At 54.0% G+C, this 22721-nt stretch overlaps 1 protein-coding gene across 11 annotated transcripts in view; it reads right to left on the bottom strand.

The window, feature by feature from the left end:
• The window catches only part of MARK2 (microtubule affinity regulating kinase 2), a 53801-nt gene that overhangs the window by 17654 nt on the left and 13426 nt on the right, over positions 1-22721 (bottom strand). Inside the window, exon 1 of one of the 11 annotated variants that reach the window (XM_036417381.2) lies at positions 1260-1641. The exons of the other annotated variants lie outside the window; for them this stretch is intronic. The gene's annotated coding sequence lies outside the window, so the exon portion shown is untranslated. Of the gene's footprint in view, positions 1-1259; positions 1642-22721 lie in introns of those variants that run through there. 11 annotated transcript variants of the gene reach the window in all.

The following is a 22721-nucleotide window of genomic DNA, read 5'->3' as shown; positions in this document are numbered from 1 at the left end:
AGAGCAAAGGTTCTGCCTGTCTAGGACGCAGAGACGCAGAGAGCACTGGCGTGTGCTCGCTGATCCCATCCCGTCACCCACTCCCCTTTCAGGACTGAACCACCCAACTCTCAGGACGCAAAGCGTGTAGCTCTTCTCCTAACCTCTTGGCCTCCTCTAAGCTGGCCTATGCCCCCCGAAGAGGGAAGTGGGACAGGGTGAGGAGGGCCCACGGGGACACGTGAGAAATCTCCGGTAGAAAACTGTTTCTTGGACTCAGGAAGGCCAGCGAAGAGGTAAGACAGTCCCTTCCTTGGCTCTGTCCATTCCACCTGGACCACATCTCACCAACAGGGTGGAGGGCTGAGGACCAGCTGCCCTGCGGGCCAAGCAAATAGGACCTGGCTCCAGCCAGCTCTCCCTCTTGCTCACAGTAAGACAAGGAGCACCAGGCATTCCTAACGCTGTGGCTGGCAGCACAGCCCGGGGACCCCCATGGTCTGAGGACGCTGGTTGACAGCAGACCCCATGGCGCTCAGACAGCCTTCAGACAGAACACGGGAGCCACCCTTCCAGGCCGTACTTGGCACCAAACGGCAGACGGCCAGCAGGCGGCTCAGGAGGGCCTAAACCGCGGCAGGACCTCTGCAGAGGGAGAAGGGGACACAGGACGCGGGGCTAAAAGGACAGGAGCCTTCCATCCAGTGGGCCTTCCGCCTGGGAGCCCAGCCCGGCCCAGGCGGCACCAGGCTTGCCCAGAAGACAGCCTCCGCCCCGAGAGGCCGGGCGCTGACTCAGGTAGGCAGGGCCCTTCCCTAACGCTGGAGGCTCCTGCCGCCAGCGCTTCCCCGGAAAAGCTCCGCTGTGGGGCTCTCATTCAATGTCCCGAGGCTTCCGGGAAGGGACCGAACTGGGAGGGTGACAAGCAGGCACTCCCTGGCCAGGGCAGAGTAAGCCCGGGCGCTGCGGAGTGGAGGGAGAACAGTGTCCCTTGGCACTAGCCCGGGGCGACCCCCCCAGATGGCAGTCCCCCTCACTGTAGCCCCCGGGAGCCCGCCCGGCCTCTGCTGTCACCACCCCTTCCTCTCACTCCATCTCAGGGGAGACTGTTGGTCGTTGCTCTTCCTCTCCTGGCCAAAGCCTCCTCCCCCTCCCCCGGAGTTTTACCAGTGCTAGCGGCCGGCTCCATCCAGCAATCCTTCCAAGAGCCCGTCGGGGTGGGAGGGAAAGGAGAGGGAAGGGCAATCCCAGAGCAAAAACCACACCAGAGGAACACGTACCCGGCTGGAGAGAGGGACAAGCACCTCCAGCAGCTTCCATCCAGCAGAGCCACAGCAGAACCTGTCAGGCAGCGAGGGCAAAGTACAGAGGCCGGGAGAGCCAGGCCCAGGGCGGGGGCGCTCCGCCAGCCACCCTTACTCAGCCGAAGCCGGCGACACCTTCCACCACCTCCTCAGTGGAAAGCAGCAAAGCAGCCAGGCCCAGCGGCTCCTGCCTGGGAACCTGGACTATGTCGCAACCGAAACTACCACTAGCAGAGCCCGGGCTTGGCAGGAAGAGCACCGGGGACAAGCCCCAGGCTCCCTGCGGGCCAGGCCCTCGCGGCCAGGAAGCACGGAGCTCAGGACACTGCGCCGGGAGCCAGGTGGGAGGAAAGGGGCAGGAGGGGACCAGGAAGGAGGGAGACTAAGAGAGAAAGAGGCGGGTTCAGACCAACTTCCTTCTCCCTTCCCCTCCCCCGCGCCGGAAGTGGGCTGCCCCACCCTCCCCAAGGTGCTTTGCTGGGTAACAGCTGGGAGAGGGTGAGGAGGAGACTCTCTAGCCCGCTGCCATAAAGTCCTTATCTCACCTGCGGCAGGTGGACCTGGGAACGGGCTGAAGTCGGAGGCAGGGTAGAGAGGGGCATGTGAATCAGACACGCTGACCCAGAGGGCGCAAGACCAGCAAACCACCCGCAAGAACAAGGCAGGGGGACAGGTGGCAGAACCAGGTACCCAGCAGTGGCAGATGGACCCTTGGAAAATGCATGAGACTTACATCCAAAATATCTTGGACAAATTTCAGGGTCCAGGGATCCAGTGAAGCCCTTCAGAGGTCTCTGGGTTCTAAATTTTACCCAAAGGCTGAAGAATGAAATGTCCCTCTAAATCCCTTCCAATCCCGTTTCTGGCAATCTAATCCAGGTTCCCACCCAACTCCCATCCCCTCCATGCCCCCCCCCCCCATACAACAAGGCTGCTCCCTACAAGCTCTGAGGGCCTGGGGGTAGCAGGGGCAGCCATTCCTCACACCTTCCTGCTGCAAAGCCCCTGCTGGTCTTGCCTGTGCTCTGTGCTCTGGTCCTGGCCTTTCTTCTGGCTCCCGGTCTATCTCCCATTCAACCCACTGCCCCAGGCTGGGATCCTTCCCGTGAAGCAACACCTTAAAGACCCCTCTGGCCGGCCATGATCCCCTCTGTGCCCGCCCAGCACCTGAGCGCAGGCACCCGAAGATCATACCAGTTCAGCTTGTCTTACACGAGATGAGACACTTCTGACACCACCGGCGGCCAGTGTGCACGGCATGGTCGCAGTGGAGGGGGCAGGCAGGTGAGACACTGAGGCAGGGAGCAAAGAGACCTGCCCGGTCCCACGCCTCCCATGCGGAGCGGGCCTGGAGCCAGCGCTTTGTGCCCACCAAGTATCTGCTGTCCCTCTACCAATCATCAGCCTTTCTCATGCCTGACCTGCTTTCACTTCCCCAAAAGGGCCAGTCCCTGGCTCTTCCTCCAAAGAAGAGGTGAGATGTGAGGCTGCAGGAAGGTGCTGGGACCACGGAATGCCCCTGTCTGGTGAAGGGCAGTCGTGGAGGGCGGTTTAAAGCCCTCCCCAGGGGGTCCCATAAGTGGATCACTCCCTTCCAGACGACCTTGGTCTGGACCGTGGGCTCAGCCTGGTCTGGACCACCTGCCCCTTTCCTCAGAAGTGGCTCAGAAGCTTCCTCAGTCCTGTGTGAGGGCAATACGGGGCTTTCTATCCTGAGGAAGCACTGACCTCAGAGAGGCTGGGGCAGACGGGGCAGGACTACGCTGTGAAGTCACATGGCCCTGGCAAGTCACTGGCTCTTTAACCCTTCCTCCTCCAATGCACCCAAGAGCTTTCTTTGCATCCTTTGATCCTGAATAACTGTCGCTCTCAACTGCCCAGAGGTAATAAACCAGTGGAGCATTCTGGGTAGGAGATCTTAAAAAGCTGTGGTAAGCACTGACCAGTGGAGAGAGAGGCTGGATGCAACTCCCTCACCCCTGAAGTGAACTGTGATGGCTGCATCTGAGGGACCCCCTTTCCTTAATGCCCCACTGCAGAGAGGAGGTGACGCTGTGGCAGACGGTCCAAGGGCTGCGCCCTCTTCCCAGCCAGGGTAGGTGCCTCCCTGACAGGAGACAAGCAGAGCCTGAAACTGCAGCAAAGGCAGCGTCTTTGCCCTTTAACTCCCTGGGCTGCAAGCCTCATCCCAGCCGGGCGGCAGCGCTGCAGCCTGGGCCGCGAGGGGAGCAACCTGCGGGCCGAAGCCAGGGCCTGCCCAGAAGACCAGCAGGCGAGAGCTGACCGGCATGAGATCGGCACCGAGCCACCTCAGCTCACTCCCCTTCGTTCCCTGAAGCCACAGCTCACTCTCCATCGTTCCCTGAAGCTCACTCCCTCAACGCCCCGTCGTCCTGTCACTTGAAATGCCCTTGGAGTCCACCGAGGGAGCTCGGTCTCACTCCCCAACACTGCTGTCGCTTCAGCACACCTTTGCTGAGCGCCTACCTCTGGACCAGGGCCATTTGCAAAGCTCAGAGCGACCTGGTTCCCGCCTTCTAGAACTTAGGGAGGGACTGCCCATTAGATTCACTACAGCCTCCGCCTGCTGCATTATGGGAGGGAGCCCTGCCTTTGCTCTCACCAGCTGACGGACAAGATGATCTGACTCCTCTGAGTCTGTATCCTCGCCTGGGACAGGAGGACACGAGGACACGAGCTGTGCACACTTCACGGGATCAGTGCGGCCAGGCCATGGTGCTGACGGGCTGCAGTGCCTGGTACAAGGTGAGGTCTCGACAATGTTCCCTGGTTTCTTCTCATCTCCAGGGGTTCTCTGAGCCCTAAGAAGAGCTTTCATCTCCAAGACCTTGACTACAAGTACCCGAGTAGCAAAGCTGGGATTCCTTCTAGAATCAAGTCATAATGCTACCATGACTGGGCTGTCTCCCTTTCCTCCCAGAAACCACTCCTGCCAAGACCAGTGGGTGAGCGAGAAGGCACCCACCTCTGCCCTGGAGGAGCCCAGAGGAGGCCCGATGTGTGCCTGTTCCTCCCTTCCTCGTCCGCTCCTTAACTCCTTCCAGAAAAGGCCCAAGAAACAGCCCAGACCCGTACCTCAGGGTGCCAAGGGCTGGGGGAGCTCACATTGCCAGCCTCACACTCCACTCAGCTCCTCCCATACCAGTGGGTTACTGTAACCATGGAGACCAACAAGTTCCTCCATATCACAGGAGAGCCAGCCTGCCAGCAGCCCGGGCTCTGGGGGAGGCAGAAGGCAGCCTGCAGCAGGAAGGTTTGGCTCATTCCACAGAGGATTGTGGGAGCTCGTGGAGACTAACCAGGCAGTGAGGTGCCTGGGCCTCCCTCAGTTCCCGTCTTTGCAGGTACTGAGGTTTTCAGCACACGCCTGCCTGCATCTGGGGTGGGAGTGGAGGCAGTGAAGGCGTCCTCTGGAGTTGGCCCTGGGGGGGACCCAGCCACCAGCCCGGGGCAGTGTAGACAGGGCCCAGAGCTGTGGTGTGCGGATACCACAGATCCTCACTGACAGCAAAGCACCAGCCAGCACATATGCCTGCTCTCCAATGGTCCCGGTAAGGCAGCCCTCCTGTCTGAAGAATTTTGTTTGAAGAATTACCCAGATCCCTTCTCAGTGGTGCGTGGTCTCTCCCTGCTCTGGGCTCGCACATCATCCTGTCTGCACCCTTGTGTTTCCATGAGCTCTGAGCCATCAAGACAATGTCTTGCTCACTTCTGTGTGCGGTCAGTGCCGCACAGCGCCTGCACCTCGCTGCCCATGGTAAAATGCAGTGGAACCTTGCTTCTCGAACTTCATTATTTCCAGAAGGCTATTCGAAAACCGAATCATTTTTTTCCATTAGAAACAATGTAAACTGAATTGATTTTTCCCAGACCCCCAAATGATTCCGTTTTAACCTTTCATATACATAGTACATGTCCAATCTATACAGAAGCACTTTAAAAACAAAAAGGACATGAGATACAAAATAAAATATAATAAAAAGGAAAAGGACTGTACAATAAAAATGAAAAATTAATAATTATAATAAGCAGCAACAAAAGCAAAAAAGCACACAGAAATATTCACAGCACAGTATCCTGAGATGTTCACAGCAGTAAACCGCCTCCTACTGGGGCCTCCTCTCCTCTGTCTCCGGAGAGACGTGTGACCGATCGGACAGCTCTCCGCAGGAGAGGGTTAGCAGGTTGAGAAGCGAATTGTTTGAGACGGGAGACATTCAAGAATAGAGGTCTGACTACTCTCACCAAGCCACAGTGTACAGCTTTTGGGCCGTAAAGCCCCTCCCCTCTGTCCCGCAGGAGAAAGGTAAGAAGCTCTCACCACAGGAGCCCTTTCCCCTCTCCGGGCATCTGCTGCCTGTGAAGCTGTGGCCACACCTGCCCTCCCACACTCTCCCACGGAGGGAGGGACCTGGTCTCTCCTCCATGGCCCACACGCCTCAGCACACGGCGGGAGTATTCAACAAGGCACCGAACCAGTAAGTGTGTAAAGACGAGTAAGGGAGGAAACCTGTTAGGACGCCACAGTGTCCTCTGCAGACAACCACCAAGGGGCAGCAACCCCCTCTCCCGCGGACAGATGACCCCTACGGCGTCTCGCTCCGCCCCAAGCCTCCTCTGGTGGCATAAAGCCTGTGTTCCCTCCTGACACAAAGCTCAAGGCCAAGCTGGTGAACAAGACCGCCGAGGAGGAGGAAATGTCAGAACCAGCAGGGCCCCCCTCATGTCTGCCCCCCTCAATCAACCCAAGCCCTCCTTTCATCACAGGGGGGAACCCTCTCCTCCAAAATCCCTGCTGCCCAACACCACCAGGCTCTCCTGCTCAGACAGTTCTCTGCTTCTCTCATTCAATCCTTCCCCGGCTCTGCTTCCCAGACCCTCTGTGTCCTGCAGTGACAAGGCAGTGCCACTGGCGGCCTTCTGAGAGGCACTGATTGGGGAAAGCAACAGGAACCTGCAGGAAACATTTATTGCTGTTGGCCGCACTGAGAGCTCTGCTTTAGCGTCTCTTCCTGGAATCACGCACTGAGAGTAAGGCCCGAGACGGCCAGAAAGGTCACCTGGACACACCTGCCTGAGTCCTGCTACGCGATCAGTAATCCCACCCTGCCCCGCCCCCTCCTCAAACTGCCTCCGGTACAGAAAGCAAAGGAACTAAAAACGGCAGCTGGGAGCTCAGTTGACTCACCCAGCATAATCATCTCCTCCAGAATCTCCCATCTTCTCCGGGTTTTTGCCAACACAAGGTAAAAGAGAAGCACGCGATCTTAAAAACACACACAAAAAACAAAACCCTCGGCATTCACGCAAAGCATTGCTACCTGGGTGCAATCTTACTCTTCGTCTCTGCCCTTCCCAATGCGTTTCCTGAGACATCCACGCTGAGCGGCAGCAGACCAGCCCCGTGCTGGGACCAGGGCCTTCGGGGGCCTACCGGGTCCGGCACCTCCTACAGGGAGGTGGTGAGTAAAGCGAGGGCCCCTCTCCATGGCATCTCCCTCTGGAAGTGGAAAAACTATTGCTGTCCTGCTCCTCCAGTTTCAAAGAGGGAGTTCAAGGAGGAGGAAATGTCAGAAAACACACTGGGACAAAGTTTGCTGCCCCAGAAGTCACCATGGCCAGAGGTCAGAGCTCAAGCAGAAGGAGACGCCACCTAAGGCCATTGCCGTCACTCTCGTCCTCAGAGTGTCCCCACCCAGCTGGGCTACAGTGTGGCTGCCCCCCTGAAGTGACCGATGAAAACCCAACGGGCTGATCTTTCCACAGAGCCCACGGGGCTGCTCCTGCTCAGGCAGAACCCTGGAAACCACGCAGGTGAGGGCGCCCGTTTCCGGGGCCACCTGACCATGGGTCCCACCTGACCATGGGTCCCACCTGACCATGGGTCCCACCTGACCATGGTCCTGTCGGTCACACGGAGAGCTCCCGCCCCCTGGCCCTCAGGACAGGCACGGGGAATGAGCAACAAGCGGCGTGTGTGTTTCTTTTGGTCACTGGCATTTGCATACAGGACGACGTTTGTGACAGACAGTGCCATGACTACAAAGTAATGAGAACTCTTCCACAAACACATGCAAATCTGCAGTGTACCAACAAAATCACCAACTCGCCTAAAGTTCTGCTCTGAGAACTATTTATCCGCAGGAACAGGTTCCAGACGGAGGCTGTGTCTGTGTCCTTGGGCCAGCCCTGAGGGCCCACCATCGTATCTGGATGGCTGATTAACCGCAGCCTGCAGCAGGGCAGTGAGCTCAGGGCAGTGAGCTCCGTGTTCCCCGTGGACTCAGGAACATTTCTTGTTCTGCAAGCAGCATAGGCATCAGAAACGGGGCCCTAAACTTCAAACCCTGGGTGATGGGGTGAAACAAGACGAATTGAGGTAAAGAGGGTTACTTCAAAGTACTTGAGGTGGCTGAGCAGGAGCAAAGGTCTAAGGCAGTGGTTCCCAACGTGGGGCACACCCCCACAGGGGGGCAATGTGATTTTTAAGGGGGGCAATTAGAGAATGAGTTATTCACGGTGAATTTTGCATTTCTTATGGTTCTAGGGGCCTTCTATATCGTATATAAATATATATTGTGACATATTTATGCATTTCAGGTCTCTTATGTTTTGAAACTATTTTCTATTTTTTCGTATCACTTCATATTTTTATTTTTTAAACAATTTCTTCCTCAGGACTTCAACTGTCCTTTTGTTCCTTTATTTTTCTCTTTCATGGATGCCATGTTCTTTGGAAGCTTGTTTAGACCAAGTTCAGGGCCTTTTAGGCTTCCTCCATGGGAACAGTTCGCTTTTAGAATAATAAGAACTCTATGTCACAGGAGGAGGGGTGTCAGGATGTTAGAGACGCTTAGGTGGGGCGTGGCCAGAATCAGGTTGGGAGCCCCTGGGCTGAGGAGGTAAGAACCAGGTGGAGTTGAGGGCTGAGGTGGAGAAAAGGAGCTGGGAGTGGAGACTGTCTCACTGGGAGAACAGGCAGGGAGAATCCAGCTAGAGAGAACAGCAGGGAGCCTGGGGCAGTCCCTGACGCTTCAAAGAGCAAGTGCTCTTTAGAACAGTCTCTGCTTGGCAACTGAAGCCGGGACGTGCCTCATATCCACCTCTCCCGGCTCGGCCCTGCTACTGCAGTCTTGACCCGGGGCCAACGGCAGACTGCTGGACCCTACTGCTAAGTGGCCACCTGGGCAGGTGCCGTGGCCAGCTTGCCAGATAAATGGAGGAGGGCTCATGGTCAGAAGAGAAGCCTGGAAAGCAGAGCTCCTCAGTCAGACTGAGTACATGCGGCTTCTGGGTTTAGGCCGAGGCTGCCCCCAGAGCCACACACTGTTCATTGCTGGTGATAATGACAGTTCTAATGCAGGTGCCCTAGTTGTCTACACACTTGGCCTAGGAGTAGGCTATGGTAAGAGACGACAGCCATTTTCCATTACAAGTGTCTTCTTAAAAAGCACTTTTTAGCCTGGCTGGCATGGCTCCGTGGCTGAAGGTCCACCTGTGAACTAGGAAGTCACGGTTCAATTCGTGTTCTGGGCACAGGCCCGGGTTGTGGGCTCGATCCCCAGTGTGGGGCGTGCAGGAGGCAGACGATCAATGATTCTCTCAGCATTGATGTTTCTGCCTCTCTCTTTCCCTCTCCCTTCCTCTCTGAAATCAATAAACATCTATTTAAAAATAAAACGGACTTTTTATAGTTAATGCATCTTTTCAGAGAGAGTCCTAGAAAGGGGGTCTCTCAGAGCAGGGAGCGGTCCGGAACAGGCCGGCTGAGCCCAGGCAGCTCCCAGGCAGCAGGGGGACGCGGGCTGGAGGGTCTGCGGATTCCGACCTCTGCGATCTGAAGCTGGGAGCGGAGCTCTTTGGTACAAGTCAGCTCAGAAACTAGGACCCCCAACGGACAGGTGGTGTTGGGAGGAAGAGGCGCTTTGGGGCACTGGAGACGTATGTCACGCCGCCTGTGGACAAGGAAATGCTGGTTATTCTGAAGGAGGCGAGCAGCCAAGTCTGTAGCTCTTCACCTCCAAAGAGGGCAGGGAATAAAGGTGGCCTCCAAGGGAATACAGATCCCCCCAACTAATCCTGAAGGGCAGCCTACATGCCAACAGGCATGGTAGCTTACATAAAGACCTAAAGATGGAGAGAAGACACCACGCAGACATGTCCGCTAACTGGGCAGCAGGAAGCCACCGCTACCCATTCTGTTGTTCTGTCTAGTCCGTACAACCAACCACCAACAAAGACCCCACAGACATAAAAGGGTCTCTATCAAGAGAAAACAGATTTTTTAAAGTCAGAAATTGCTGTATATCCATAACATCCAAAACACTTAGAACAATGCCTGACATATACTAATGCTTATGACATATTAGCTATTATTATTATAATTCCATATGCTTCCCTAACTTACTCTGCAGGTTGCCAGACAAAGATATGGGGAGGGAGGTGGAGGATAAAAAGGCTTTGGGCTTTACCTTATTTACCCAACGACCACCACAAACGCTCTATACGTGTGAAAACAGATGGAGTCCAAGGCCAAGTTCCATTCGCAGGGCTCGTACTGGAGCCTGGGCTTCTCACAGAGCCAGAGAGTCTCCAGCAGCCGCAGTGTTTTATCCACTCTGCTCTCCCCGATAAAAAGCACTCAAGACATACACATCTCGCTCTAGGAAGATCCGAGCACACAACACAGCTCTTGAGACACACAATGCTGGCAACTGTGCCAAGAGTTTCTAGAGAGATGGGTCTGGGAACTTCGCAGATCAGTATCACAATGGGAAATGTGGCTCGCACTTGAGAAGCGTACACACACACACACACACACACACACACACACACACACACGGTGGCTAGAGTCCCGATGGCGATGTGTTGCAGAGCGCTCGCTCTTCAGTTGTGATCGGGGAAACGTGAAAACTGAGCTCTACCTCCACCTCTGAGTGTCTCTGGGCGGAGACGCTTCCGTGGCGGCCCAGCTCCCACCGCCAGCTGTCCTTCATCCAACACAAGCCCGCCACTGGGAAGACGGGATTTGGGGGCTGGGTGTTGTATCCCATGAACTAGCATGCATGCATCTGTCTCGGGGGCAGTTTCCTGAAACAGCTGCATGGCCGGCCCGGCCCCAGACAGGGTGTGAGGGACAGGAGGGAGAGATGAGATGCCAGGAGTCGAAAGGCAGGGACAGAGGCCTGAAGCTGTCTGCCCCTCTCCTCACGCCTGTCAGTGGCAGCGGGCTTTCCTGCCCGGTCCTCACGGAGGCTCCTTTCCCTAGCACCCACCTCCCCCGGCAGACCCGGCTTCCTCCTGGCACCCCCTTTTACCCTGACGGCCCTACCACATCTAGTGCCTGCGTGTCTAAAGCTGATGCTGGCTACCCCAGGAAGAGATAGCCAAGGTCATGTGAGCTGGCCTGACATGTCCTGCTGTACTTGTTTATAGCAAGAGGATTCAAGCAACCTGTCAGGGGAGGGGAAGGGAGGGGGCAAACCCTGTACACAGGGCAGGCACTCGGGACACAGCGCAGGGGCCTTCCGCCAAGAAATCTTTTGCTCAAATATGAAGCAGAAATCTCTCACCGAACACCAAACCAGCTAGCTATGCCAAATCCCACTTAGGATCCAGTGACCTTGAGGCACTGTTCAACTTTTTCAGTGTTCTTTGTAAGAAAGGTTTGGGTTTGTTAGGGGGTGGAGAGAATACAGGATGAGCAAGGCAGAGCCCCAAACAATGAATACCCAAGCAAAGCGCTCCTGGCCCACTGAGACGTGCGGAGCTTAAGAGGGACCTCTCAAGGGTACATTTGGATAAAAAAAGCACTCAGCTCCCAGATGCCCAAATGCCCAGTCAGAAGTCCAACTACCAAACAGAACTTCCTGTGCCCACTTCTTGCCCCACTCAAAGTCAGAACTTGGAGACCAACTGGGCACAGCTCTAGGGCAGAGGTGCTCGGGCAGCAGCGAGCCCAGAGACCAGGTCAGGGTGTCCTCTCTAACCAGAGGGCCAGCTGACAATGGCAGCACTAGCCACAGACTCGGCCAGAGGGACGGTGGTCAGCACCCGAGCCAGTGGCTCCGGGCAGCTAGGCCTCTGCAGCAGGCCGCCGACGCTGGCCCTGGCCCTGCACAGCCCCTGAACCCCGAATCCCCCCGACTCAGCAAGCTGGGACTGCTCTGGGCTGGGCTGTGCCGTGGGCACTCAGCCTTAGCAGCAGGAGGACGTTTCCGTGGGGGTGTTCCCGGGCTGGCGGAGGAGGTCAGCGGAAGAGGTGAGGATGTCCCTTCTCTAGCCGGCCCGGGGGGGGAACACGATCCACCCGCCGGCCACCTGTGCTCCCCTCCAGCTTCCCCTTTCTAGCAACGGATCAGCCACCACTCCCTCACCTTCCTGAGAAACTGAAGGTAGTGAGTCCAGCTTAGAAACTAAGCGACTGGCTTAGAAACAAGGGATATTGTGCTGCAGGAGAGTCTAAGAATAGACTCCGACCACCCACCGCTCCTCGGAAGGGCAGGAGTATTTGGAAGCGCTTTCCATTTCTCCAGTCTGAAAGAACAAGGCGGCCTCAGGCACACACACACCTGGGCCACCATCTCCCGGCCAGAGCCCGGTCTCCCTGCCGCCAGACAAGCACACCTGCCCGGAGCTGCGGGCAGAGGTGCAATGGCGCCCTGTTCACATACTCACAAGCCCATTAATCTTCCTCCAGATCGCTGCTGCCATGCAGAGCAGTGAGGCGGGCCGAGTCCAGAGTCGGCTCCAGAGCCAGTCCCTCCAGTTTGCTGGCAGTGTTGGAGGGGTGGGGAGGGGTGGGGAGGGGAGGAGGGGAAGAGGAGGAAGGAGATTATGATTCTGTCTTCAAACCCCGCCCCTAAGTCCAGGGAGGACAGCAGCCGGGTCCCTTTCGGGAGAGCTCCAATCTCCGGGCACCACACCAGCCAGCGGCGCGGGCTCCGGGGAATGCGCACCTCTGACAGGCTGGGGAGCAGAGCCAGCGGGCAGCGGCTGGTCTCCCGCCAACAGCTCTCAATGGCGCGCCTATCAGCACGGGAACAACAGGAGGTGGGCAGCTTAACGGTCTCCGGGGAGAGGCAGGAGGGGAAACAGTGCAAGCCGGGCTAGCATGGGAACAGGCCTCTCTGGCAGGAGGGGCCCGCCAGCTGTCCGCGGCAACATCTGTGTGCAGGGGAGGGACACACTCCCGCACACCGAGCCGCTGCGCCGCGGTGCCCTGGTGCCCAAACCTGCAGTGTGGAGCTCAGTCATGTCTGCACACCGCTGGCTCAGGTCTGACTGCCGCTGGCAGGAGCGGAGGGCACTCTCACTGGCTGTGTGTGCCATCCAGCCAGTGGCCAAGGGCAGAGAAGCCACAGATGGCCCCGCCCACGGGGAGGGGCAGTCCTGTGAGCGCAGCGCCGGAGGCGGCCACTGAGAGGTGCTGTTAGAGAGGACTGTTCGTCCGTCCGCAGGCAGGGCATGGCCGCCCGGTCCTTCCTCTTTCTCCCCAGGTGCTCCCTCTGAAAAGCCTGCAGAGCCCCCTCCCCATGAAAAGAAGTGAAGTGGAGCAGACCCTGGGCCTAACGGAGTCCCACAGGCTCCCAGCCAGCCTGCTCCAAACTAAACCCAAAGCCAGGACAGACACCTAGAACAGCCTGCTCTCTCCCACCCACTCCCAGCCCCTTCACTCCACACCACATGGTTAGGGGTGGGGGGACACCAACAGTCACCCCGCAGGGCACCCAGCACTGGACCAGGAAGTGATGGCTCCATATTCAAAGCACCACTTCTCACTCACACACACACACACACACACACACACGATTTACATATCCATGTGTGTATATGTACACGTGTATGGACATCTCTGTGTGTGTGTATATAAGCAGACATGTAAAACTAATTTCACACCCACATGGCTCCTTTTCCTGTAGCTCCAGCCTCACCCTGGCCCCTTCCCACTCCAGGCAGAAAGTTCTCAGGCCTCCAGGCCTCTGCCATACAGCCTCCTATCCCCCCACCACACCCGCACACTGTCTCCCCCAATCTGCTCACAGCCTCTGAGCAGCAGGAATGCCTGTGAAGTGGAAGCAATGGGGGGGGGGGGGGGGGGTGGAGACAGTGCCAAGGTCCCCAAAGGAGTGCACCTCTAGACCCAGCTCCGCCCAAGCGAGTTATATAACCTTAGCAAGTCACTCGCCCTCCTGGGCCCGGCGTCTCCCCACTGGCAGAGTGCGGGGCTGGAGGGTCTGCCATGTGGATGTGGGCTCTCAGTGCCTCCGTACTCACAGGCCGCCAGACCTGTGTGCCCTGAGAACGGAGCAGGAAGTAGGCACAGCCTCAGGTCCTGAAGACCACATCGTGACTGGTTTATCAGTTCAACCTGCCAAAAAGTCTGGCCCCAGAGTTAGCCTCACCTGACATGCCTGGACACTAGGCTCACCACTGGAAAGTTTCTTCTGCCTGGGGTGAAAAATTACCCGCCATGACTCTCGCGCTGAGCAGCATGACTATCCTGAACCTCGTGTGCCCCGGGGAAGGATCCTTCCTCCCCAGACTTCGATTCCCCAGTTTACAAGCTCCTTGCCCTTCCCAGCTCCCTGCGCCGTGATGTGGCCACAAGGCGCGGGAAAGGCAATGACAGTCCATTTCCAGGAGCCCCGAGGCGCTCGGCCCGCGGGCCGCTCTGAGCGGGCAGCCAGGCCTGTGGCACACCAAGCACCTGCCCCGCCCGAGGCACGGCTCCACAGCCGGCTCCTCGGGGCTCCCGGTGGGAGCTGGGCCTGCGCACCGCCCGCGGCCAGGTGAGCCAGCCGGGAGGAGAAACGGACTTGGCAAGGCCCAGCAGCAGCAGCAGCTCAGCAGTTTCAGTCTCCCGGGGGAGGGGGGAATGGGGTGCGGGCGGGTCCAAGCAGACCAGTCCAACAGGTCCTCTTCCACCGCCCTGCGCGGCGGTGCCTCCTGCGCCAGCTCAGAAACAGGAGAGTCCAAAGTCAGGTGGCGCTTTCACACCCTGAGTCACAAAGGCAGGGAATCAGGAAGGAGAAAATGGTTCTCTCTCTCACTCTTGCCCTTTTCACAAACGTGGTCCCTGGTCTCCTCACAACTGGTGGCCAATTCAGAAAAGCAAGTGACCTCCCTGAGCCGCTCAACACGCACCGGGCCCTCACCCAGCGGCGCCGGGCCGGGACTGCTTCCGGTCCATGGCCGAGCTTCCTCCCGCCAGAACGCCCGCCTCTGACACGCCACACGATCTCCCAACTCAGACAAATCCCCACCACGCAGTGCACTTCTCACCCACCCTCCGGAAGGGGCAGGATGAGGCCGATCCAACAGCAGCCAGAGGCGCCGGGGGTCGGGCAGGAAGAGAACTCGCAAAACCGGGGCTTGGCTTTCTGGCTCTGGCCCCTCTTTGAGAGCCAGCCATGGTTTTCTCAGCCGTGTCTTCTCCTCTGGTTCTTACCCCAGTGACAGCGTAGACCTTCCCCGCACCCTGAAAAGGTCACCCATGTACCTACTGAGACACTGTGACTCACACGGACAAAGCCTGGACAGATACGAGTCAGCATGGACACACTTCCCCAGTGCGGCTGCAAGTGGAGAATGATGCCATGCCACAGTTTATCTTATTCCACAAGTAACTGGAAGGTGACCACACAACGCCCTCTGAAGACTCGGGAAGGAAGGGGCCCAGAGAAGGGTTAAGTACAGTCCAGCCTTCAAAAGAGTCCATTAGCTAGCAGGGGACACGAGCACAAATCCCAGTCCGATGTGGGACCCAATCCAGGAAGTGAAGTTACCATCCACATGTTCTGCCAACTTGCTACCAATCTGCGGCTTCTGCTGTTTTTCAGAGGAGCCATGCACAGGCCGAGGTCTGACGACCCCAGTCCCGCTTCTCGCGAGGACCTGCGTGCGGCCAGGCTGTCTGACCCTGGGGCTTCATGAGTGGGGCTGCCCACCCACAGTGTCGGCCCTGGTGAGAGCTGTGCCATGCTGACACAGAGAAAGCTTAGCCAAGGAGACGCACTGAAGAAGCAATCACTTAGCTTTCCTTATCTCACCAATCTGGAAACCAGGGACAAGCCCAGTATGCAAGCAAAGATGACATGGGAACATAAACACAGTCACAAAAGTTGCTCAGGACTTAAAGTTATGGAAATAAAGTCAGAGAGAGGGGGGAAGAGTTGGAAGAAATTTCTGTTGTTGTTAATTCTCACGCAAGGGTATTTTCCCATTGACTTTTAGAGAGTTGGGGGTTGAGAGAAACATTGAGGTGGGAGAGACACATCAACTGGCTGCCTCCCACATGTGTCCCGACCCGGGCCGGGGATCAAACCTGCAACCCAGGTACATGCCCTTGGCCGGGAACTGAACCCAAGGCCCTTCTCTACGAGGTTTGACACTACAACCACTTAGCCACACCACCCAGGGCTGGGAGGAATTCCTGAAGCTTTGCATCCAGAACCACCATATCTCAACGCTGGCTGTGACCAGGCAGGCACGTTTATGTAGTTCTCCTTAATTCCCTTTCAATCAGGGCTGGAGCTCGGGGCACATGGCTACAAGTTAAACTGTGCCTCACCCACCAGGCTGCCAGCAGTGTCAGAACGCTTCTGGAAGGCAGAAGGAACAACTACCAGTACTCATTCCTGGAAGAGCCTGGGAAGACATAAAATTCTCTAGACAGAAGGTTCCAGGCCATCTTAAAAGAAAGAGTCAGTTAATTCAGAGCCCAGCGATTGAGGCTCAGGTGTCCTCCATTGGGGGGAAAACAATTCTGAAGCTAGCCCCATCTTAAAAATGGGAAAAGCTGGCGAGAGACTTGGTTCAAATATCACCTCGAAAAGAAACCACTTTCTAAAAAAATTTTTAAGTAAGTATAGGGGACTGGGAATTGGTTTGTTTAAAACCCTTCCTGTATAATCGACAGCAGATTAGCTTCACAACTCTTCTGGAATGGGTTTAGCATGAAGCATTGCACAATGCGGGGATATGAATGTGATGCTGGGAGCTCAGCACCTGAACATTTATTGTGAGACTCCTCCTCACACCCAATCATCAGGAAGGCTCACAGCAGTGGCTGCCGTCCTGTCGCCGAGGATCAGTCTGAACACTGTGGCTTTGGCAACTTGCCCTCTCGGCTGTTTCACAAGCAGTTTCTGTAGTTTTAAGAAAGGCAGGGTGTTTGCTTTTAAACACTATCTGAAAAATGGATTTCAAAACAGAGTTCAACCGTTCCACGACAGAAAGGAGGGAAGGAAAACAAACCACAAAAGGAATCGGGTGTACTGGGCAGAGAGGGAGCACACCGGAGGAGCCAGGGAGGAGAATGATGCCCCGATTACTCCTCACCTGCACCAAAATGGCCACCAAAGCTAACCGAGTGCCCCTAACTACTAAGTTAGAAAATAAAGACACAGAACCCTGGCCAGTGTGCTCATCGTTGGAGCTCTGGCCTGTGCACTGAAGGGTCAAGGGCTCGATTCTCAGTCAAGAGCATGTATCTGGGTTGCAGGTGCAACCCCCAGCCCCAGTCAGGGCACATGTGGGAGAAAAATGATCTATGTGTCCCTCTCACGTCAATATTTCACTCTCTATCTTCCTCTCTCCCTCCCATCCCTCTAACCAAGTTTTTAAAAAAATCAATGGAGCCGAAACCGGTTTGGCTCAGCGGTAGGCATCGGTCTGCGGACTGAAAGGTCCCAGGTTCGATTCCGGTCCAGGGCATGTACATTGGTTGTGGGCACATCCCCGGTGGGGGGTGTGCAGGAGGCAGCTGGTCGATGTTTCTCTCTCATCGATGTTTCTAGCTCTCTATCTCTCTCCCTTCCTCTCTGTAAGAAAATCAGATATTTTTTTTAAAAAAATCAATGGAAAAAATGTCCTCGGTGAGAATTGACAAAAAATAAATAAAAGAAGGATATATCGAAATGGCATTAAAGACATAAGACTAGTAAATGGAAATCCTAATAGACATCTTCATCTCTCCAAAATAAACTTACCTGGCTCAAATCTGTTCATTTAAAAACAAAACAACCCCAAGAGCTCCGCACCAATGCCAAGGACTGTCACATCTAATCAATTAGCAGCCGCACCTCCCTGCCGGAGAGGTGGTAATTAAGGGAGCGGCTGGCCTCGCTGGGAATACAGTACAGAGGGCAGAGCCCCCGTGGGCCCAGCCGATTGCACGGCCTTTTCATTAGCAGGAAGCCGCGCTCTGAGGAAGCAGCGGCGGCAGCACACCTGTGTGACAGCAGCTGCCTCCGGAGATAAACGTGCGGATGGGAGGCGGGAGAGGAAGCATCACTCCGAGAAAGCTGTGCTTGTCAGAGTGGTTTATGCGGACCTTGGTTTTCCACGGTAACAAAAAGCTGGGTTCTGAAGTCATTTAGACATGACACGTAACCGCGATCTGGGAGAAATGAACCAGGTTTGAACACAAATACAATCACACAAACTCCCTCGCGCTCTGCGAGGGCAGCAGAGGGCTTAAGTGCATAAATAATGCTTAAACCAAGGGCAGCAGCTCACCCCTTTATCCTTGTAGCTGAAAATGGGCTTGAAATTTTAGGACTTTGTGAATAAATGAAAACTTCTAACAGGATCAAAGAAAAGGCACTGCTGCCAGGGTGAGACGAGCACGGAAATCAAACCATAAACTCATGAGCTCAGTTCACGGAGCCTCCCGAGGCGCCCTCTCCCTAAGAACCAGCACGGCCTCTGGGATGACCACCTGATGGCCAGGGGGACGAGCTTCAGGAGAGAAGGGAGCCCAGTGAAGACCCAACAAAGGCAAACAGGACCGGTGGCAGGCTACACGGCCACGGGGAAGAGACACACAGCAAGACAGTTCCGCTCCAGGACAGCGGGCGGGTCCCAATGCACACGGAGGTGCATCCAGCCTCGGTGCTCCGGGCCCCACAGTCCAGGCAGAGCGAGCAGCCGGCCTCCCGTGTGGCAGGGCCCAGGAGGGCTGTACAGAGAACATTCGTTTCGTTAAGGATAAAGCGTCTCCAGTTAAGATACACAGACAAAAGCTTTCTCTTTTTGTCCTTTTTTTTGTGGGGAAAAGGGAAGTGCTTTTGAAACGAGCTCTGGAATCCCAGCATTTACAGGTGCTACAGCGCAGGACAGTCACCTCCAGCCTCCCAGCTGTCCTCTTCAGGGGCACTAGCTTGTTCGTTACCAATTTTAGGTCTCAGGACGCTTTTCTAAAGGGGTTCTTAAAACTCCAGGTGAAAAGAACTAGCGAAGAGTGAGAGCCAGGATTAGGTAAATTTGTGAGTTCCCACGGCTCTGAATGGTACAGCCAAGGCCCGGGGGGTAAGCCAGAGCAGCAGCACCGCACCTCCACACCTGCGCCACCTGGGCACCGGCCACCGGGGCAGAAAGAACCAGCCGGGCAGAGGAGCCCGTGCCCGACTCTAAAGCCAACGAGGGCGCCGTCTTACCCAGCACCGACTGGGAGCTGATGCTGAAGAGTCAGTCTCTGTCCTACTGTCTGGGCACAACTGAAGCCAGAGCCGAAGTTCACCACAGTCAGGGTTTGGTTTGACACCTACATACATGCCAGACCACTTGGGTTTTTTACCTTAAACAAGTTACTCAACATTTCTGGGACCTGTTTTCCCATCTGTAAAGTGGGGAAACGGTAAGACTACTATTTCACAAAGATTGAATGAGTTAATGAGGTAAAACAGCTAAGCAAGCAGCGGGGGCAAAGTAAGTGCTCAATAAATGTTGGCTATTTCGTTTACAGCTAAAGACACAGCGATAAGCACTCCAGGCACACACCGTGCCCTGGGAGAGAGGATGGGCTGGGTCACTGTCTACCCTTAAAGTACCCAACCACTTAGGGAACGTCATTGCCTGAGCCAAGAGTGAACAAATGCTTTTTGAAAGCAAGAGTCTATCTTCTGTACAGACCAACGGCCGAAGAGAGAAAAAGCACATCAAGTTCAATTCTGGAATTGAAATGAAAGCCACATATGAATTCAAAAAGAAATATGCTTTGTGGGGCTTGCCGAGTGACAGGAAATACGAGTAGAGCTATAATCCGGCAGGTCTATATGTAACTCAAACTGATATAATTGAATCCCTAGATCAGTGTTTCCCAAAGTGTGGTACGCGTACTCCCAGGGTACGGGAAGAGTTTGGTGGGGGTACGCGTTGCACCGGAGTTTGGTGGAGTTATGCACTGTACCGTGCTTAACTGCGCCTAATTCTACGTCCTCATAAGTACGAGGGGTACTCAGCGTTACGGAAATTATAGAAGGGGTACACATATGTTAAAAGTTTGGGGAACACTGCACTAGATTAAACAGTTTCTTTAATGAGTCTGATGAGAAGTGATTCTGAACAAATGAGATCATTTTTATTTTTTTTAAATATATTTTATTGCTTTTGTACAGAGAGGGAGAGAGATAGTTAGAAACATCAATGAGAGAGAGTCATCGATCAGCTGCCTCTTGCACACCCCCCACTGGGGATATGCCCGCAACCAAGGCACATGCCCTTAACCAGAATCGAACCCGGGACCCTTCAGTCCCCAAGCCGACGCTCTATCCAATGAGCCAAACCAGTCTTGGCCAAATGAGATCATTTTTAAAAGATCTGCTTAAAGCTGGTCCAAGTGACTACAAGAGTGAGGCCCAAAGGTACAGGGCTAAGGGAAGCTTTGGTAAGTCAGAGGTACTGCAGAAATCAGAGGATGAGGACAAGCAGAAGGACAAGATGGAGAGTGATAATATATCCGATGTAACTTTACCTGTCTCTTGAAAGATCAAGTTCACACGCTGTCACACACACCCAATCCGCTCCCCTCTCTCAGGAGACAATAATATGTACCCACAGAAGCGTGGGCTTTGGCACGCATTACCAACAAGGCTAGCCAGGAGTGAAGTACAGGAGAAAGAGCAACACAGTGTGTTGGCCCTACAGCCACCGGGGACTGTCGGGGTGCTGGCCTCAGGCAGTGGCTGGAGCCTCCCGGCCCTCCGCTATTGTGGGCACAAGGTTCTTCAAGGTGAGAGGCGAAGCAAGCTCTGCAGTTTTCAACTTTGGAATTGGCCAACAGCCAATTTATAAGCTTAAAAAAAATCTTCTGTCATAATGAAATCCAAGTAAGCCAAATGATCTTTTTAATGGAATAAAAAAAGCCAATACAGTACTCTGTATTGAAGGAGGAAACAAGCCAACTTTGGTCAAAGTCCCTGAGAACCAGCCTCCTCAGCTGGAAGCACTGAGACCGAAGCGGAGTGCCTGCCAGCGGCCTGCAGGGCCCGCCAGGACGCCGGGATTGCAAAACAAAGGCTCCCTATGAGGTCACTGCAAGCAGCCAGCCAATGAGGCCCATCAACCGCACACCTGTCCGCAGAGGGCTCTCCCGGCTGGAAACCTTTACACTCCTATTACAAGGACCGCAAACAGCTTGTTTATGTGGGTTATAGCTACTGTATTATAATTAAAACAGAGAAAATGTTCAACTATTAACTAATCTAAAATACTACTAAACCCATTACAACATCTTAATAATTATTTTTCAACATATCAACTTAATACATATCATCATCATCATCACCAAATCTAAGTTAACCATTTTTTAATCCTCACCAAAGGACATGCTTAGAGAGGAAAGGAGAGGGGGGCGGGGAGGGAGGGAGATCAATGTGAGAGAGAAACATCAATCAGTTGCCTTGGGGGGGGGGGTGAGGACATGAGGGGGGGGCACTGGGGGGATAAGAACACATATGTAATACCTTAATAAAGAAATTTTAAATAAATAAAAATTAAAAATACATTTAAAAAATCAGTTGCCTTCCATACACACCCTGACTGAGAATTGAACCCGCAACCCCAGGTATGTGCCTCGACCAGGAATCAAACTGGCAATTTTTCTCAGTGCCTGGAAAACATCAACTGAACCTCTCTGGCTGGGCAAATCCAAGTTAACTTTTTTTTTTTTAATATATTTTATTGATTTTGTACAGAGAGGAAGGGAGAGAGATAGAGAGTTAGAATCATCGCTGAGAGTCATCGATCAGCTGCCTCTTGCACACCCCCTACAGGGGATATGCCCATAACCAAGGTACATGCCCTTGAGCGAAATCGAACCCGAGACCTTCCAGTCCCCAAGCCGACGCTCTATCCATTGAGCCAAACCAGTTTCGGCCCAAGTTAACTTTTAAAAGGGATTAAAGCTAAAACATGTGGATGAGCCTTGAAAACATTATGCTAAGTAATTGAGCCAGACACAAAACAAGTATTGTATGATTTCATTTACATGAGCTATCTAGAATAGGAAAAATTATACATAAAGTATAATAGAGGCTTCCAGAGGCTGGGGGCAGGGTAGACGGGGAGTGATTATTTAACTGATAGAGAGTTTCTGTTTGGAATGATGAAAAAGTTCTAGAAATAGTAGTGATGGTTACATAACATTGTGAATGTACTTAATGCCACTGGACTAAACTACACTTACAAAATTAGTAAAATAAATTATATGGCCCAGCTCGTGTGGCTCAGTGGTGAATGTCGACTTATGAGCCAGGTCATGGTTTGATTTGGGTCAGGGCACTTCCCCCGGTTGCAGGATCTTTGAACAGAAAAAGCACATCAGTGGAAAAACTGATGAAATCTAAATGAGTTCTGTACTTGGGTTAATAGCATTGCACCAAGAATAATTTTTAGTTTTGATACATGCTCTATGGCGACCTAAGATGTTAACATAGAGGGAAACTGGGCGAAGAATGCACAGGAATTCTTCGGACTATTTTTGCAACTCTTCTAAGTTTAAAATTAACTCAAAATTTAAAAAATAAAATTGTTTTAGCAGTTAAAAGAAAATCCCAAGGCCAATGCTATGTACTCAAAGGAAGAAATGAGCCAAGTTTGGTCAATTCCCTTGGGTCGCTGAGAGCCAGCTCCCTCAGCTGGCCAGGACGGCAAGCCAAGGCAGCAATGGCTGCCTGAGAGCCAGTCCGGACTAAGTAGGGGCTGGGAATTGCAAAATGATTTTTTATGAAATTGCCAAGAAATTGACCAACCAAAGCCAGAGAGAATTAACCATGATTCTTACACTTTTTGCTTCCAGAAACCCTTTGTACTATTAAAAATGACTGAGTCCCCCAAAAACTTTGCTTATATAGACTGCATCCATTAATTATTTAATAAATGGAAATTAATATGACTTACATATGTATCCATTAATTTAAGAGAACATTCATAAACCCATTACATGTAAACCTGAGTGTGTTTTTAAATACAGGGAGCTTATTTTTTTTTAATATATTTTTACTGATTTCAGAGAGGAAGGAAAAGGGAGAAAGAGATAAACATCAATGATGAGAGAGAATCATTGATTGGCTGCCCCCTATACGCCCCCTACTGGAGATCGAGCCCGTAATCCAGGCATGTGCCCTTGGCCAA

Source organism: Pipistrellus kuhlii, unplaced genomic scaffold (assembly GCF_014108245.1).
Source record: "Pipistrellus kuhlii isolate mPipKuh1 unplaced genomic scaffold, mPipKuh1.p scaffold_m20_p_59, whole genome shotgun sequence".
NCBI lineage: Eukaryota > Metazoa > Chordata > Mammalia > Chiroptera > Vespertilionidae > Pipistrellus > Pipistrellus kuhlii.
The sequence above is the reverse complement of the archived record's forward strand: the minus strand, read 5'-3'. Positions and strand labels throughout refer to the sequence as shown.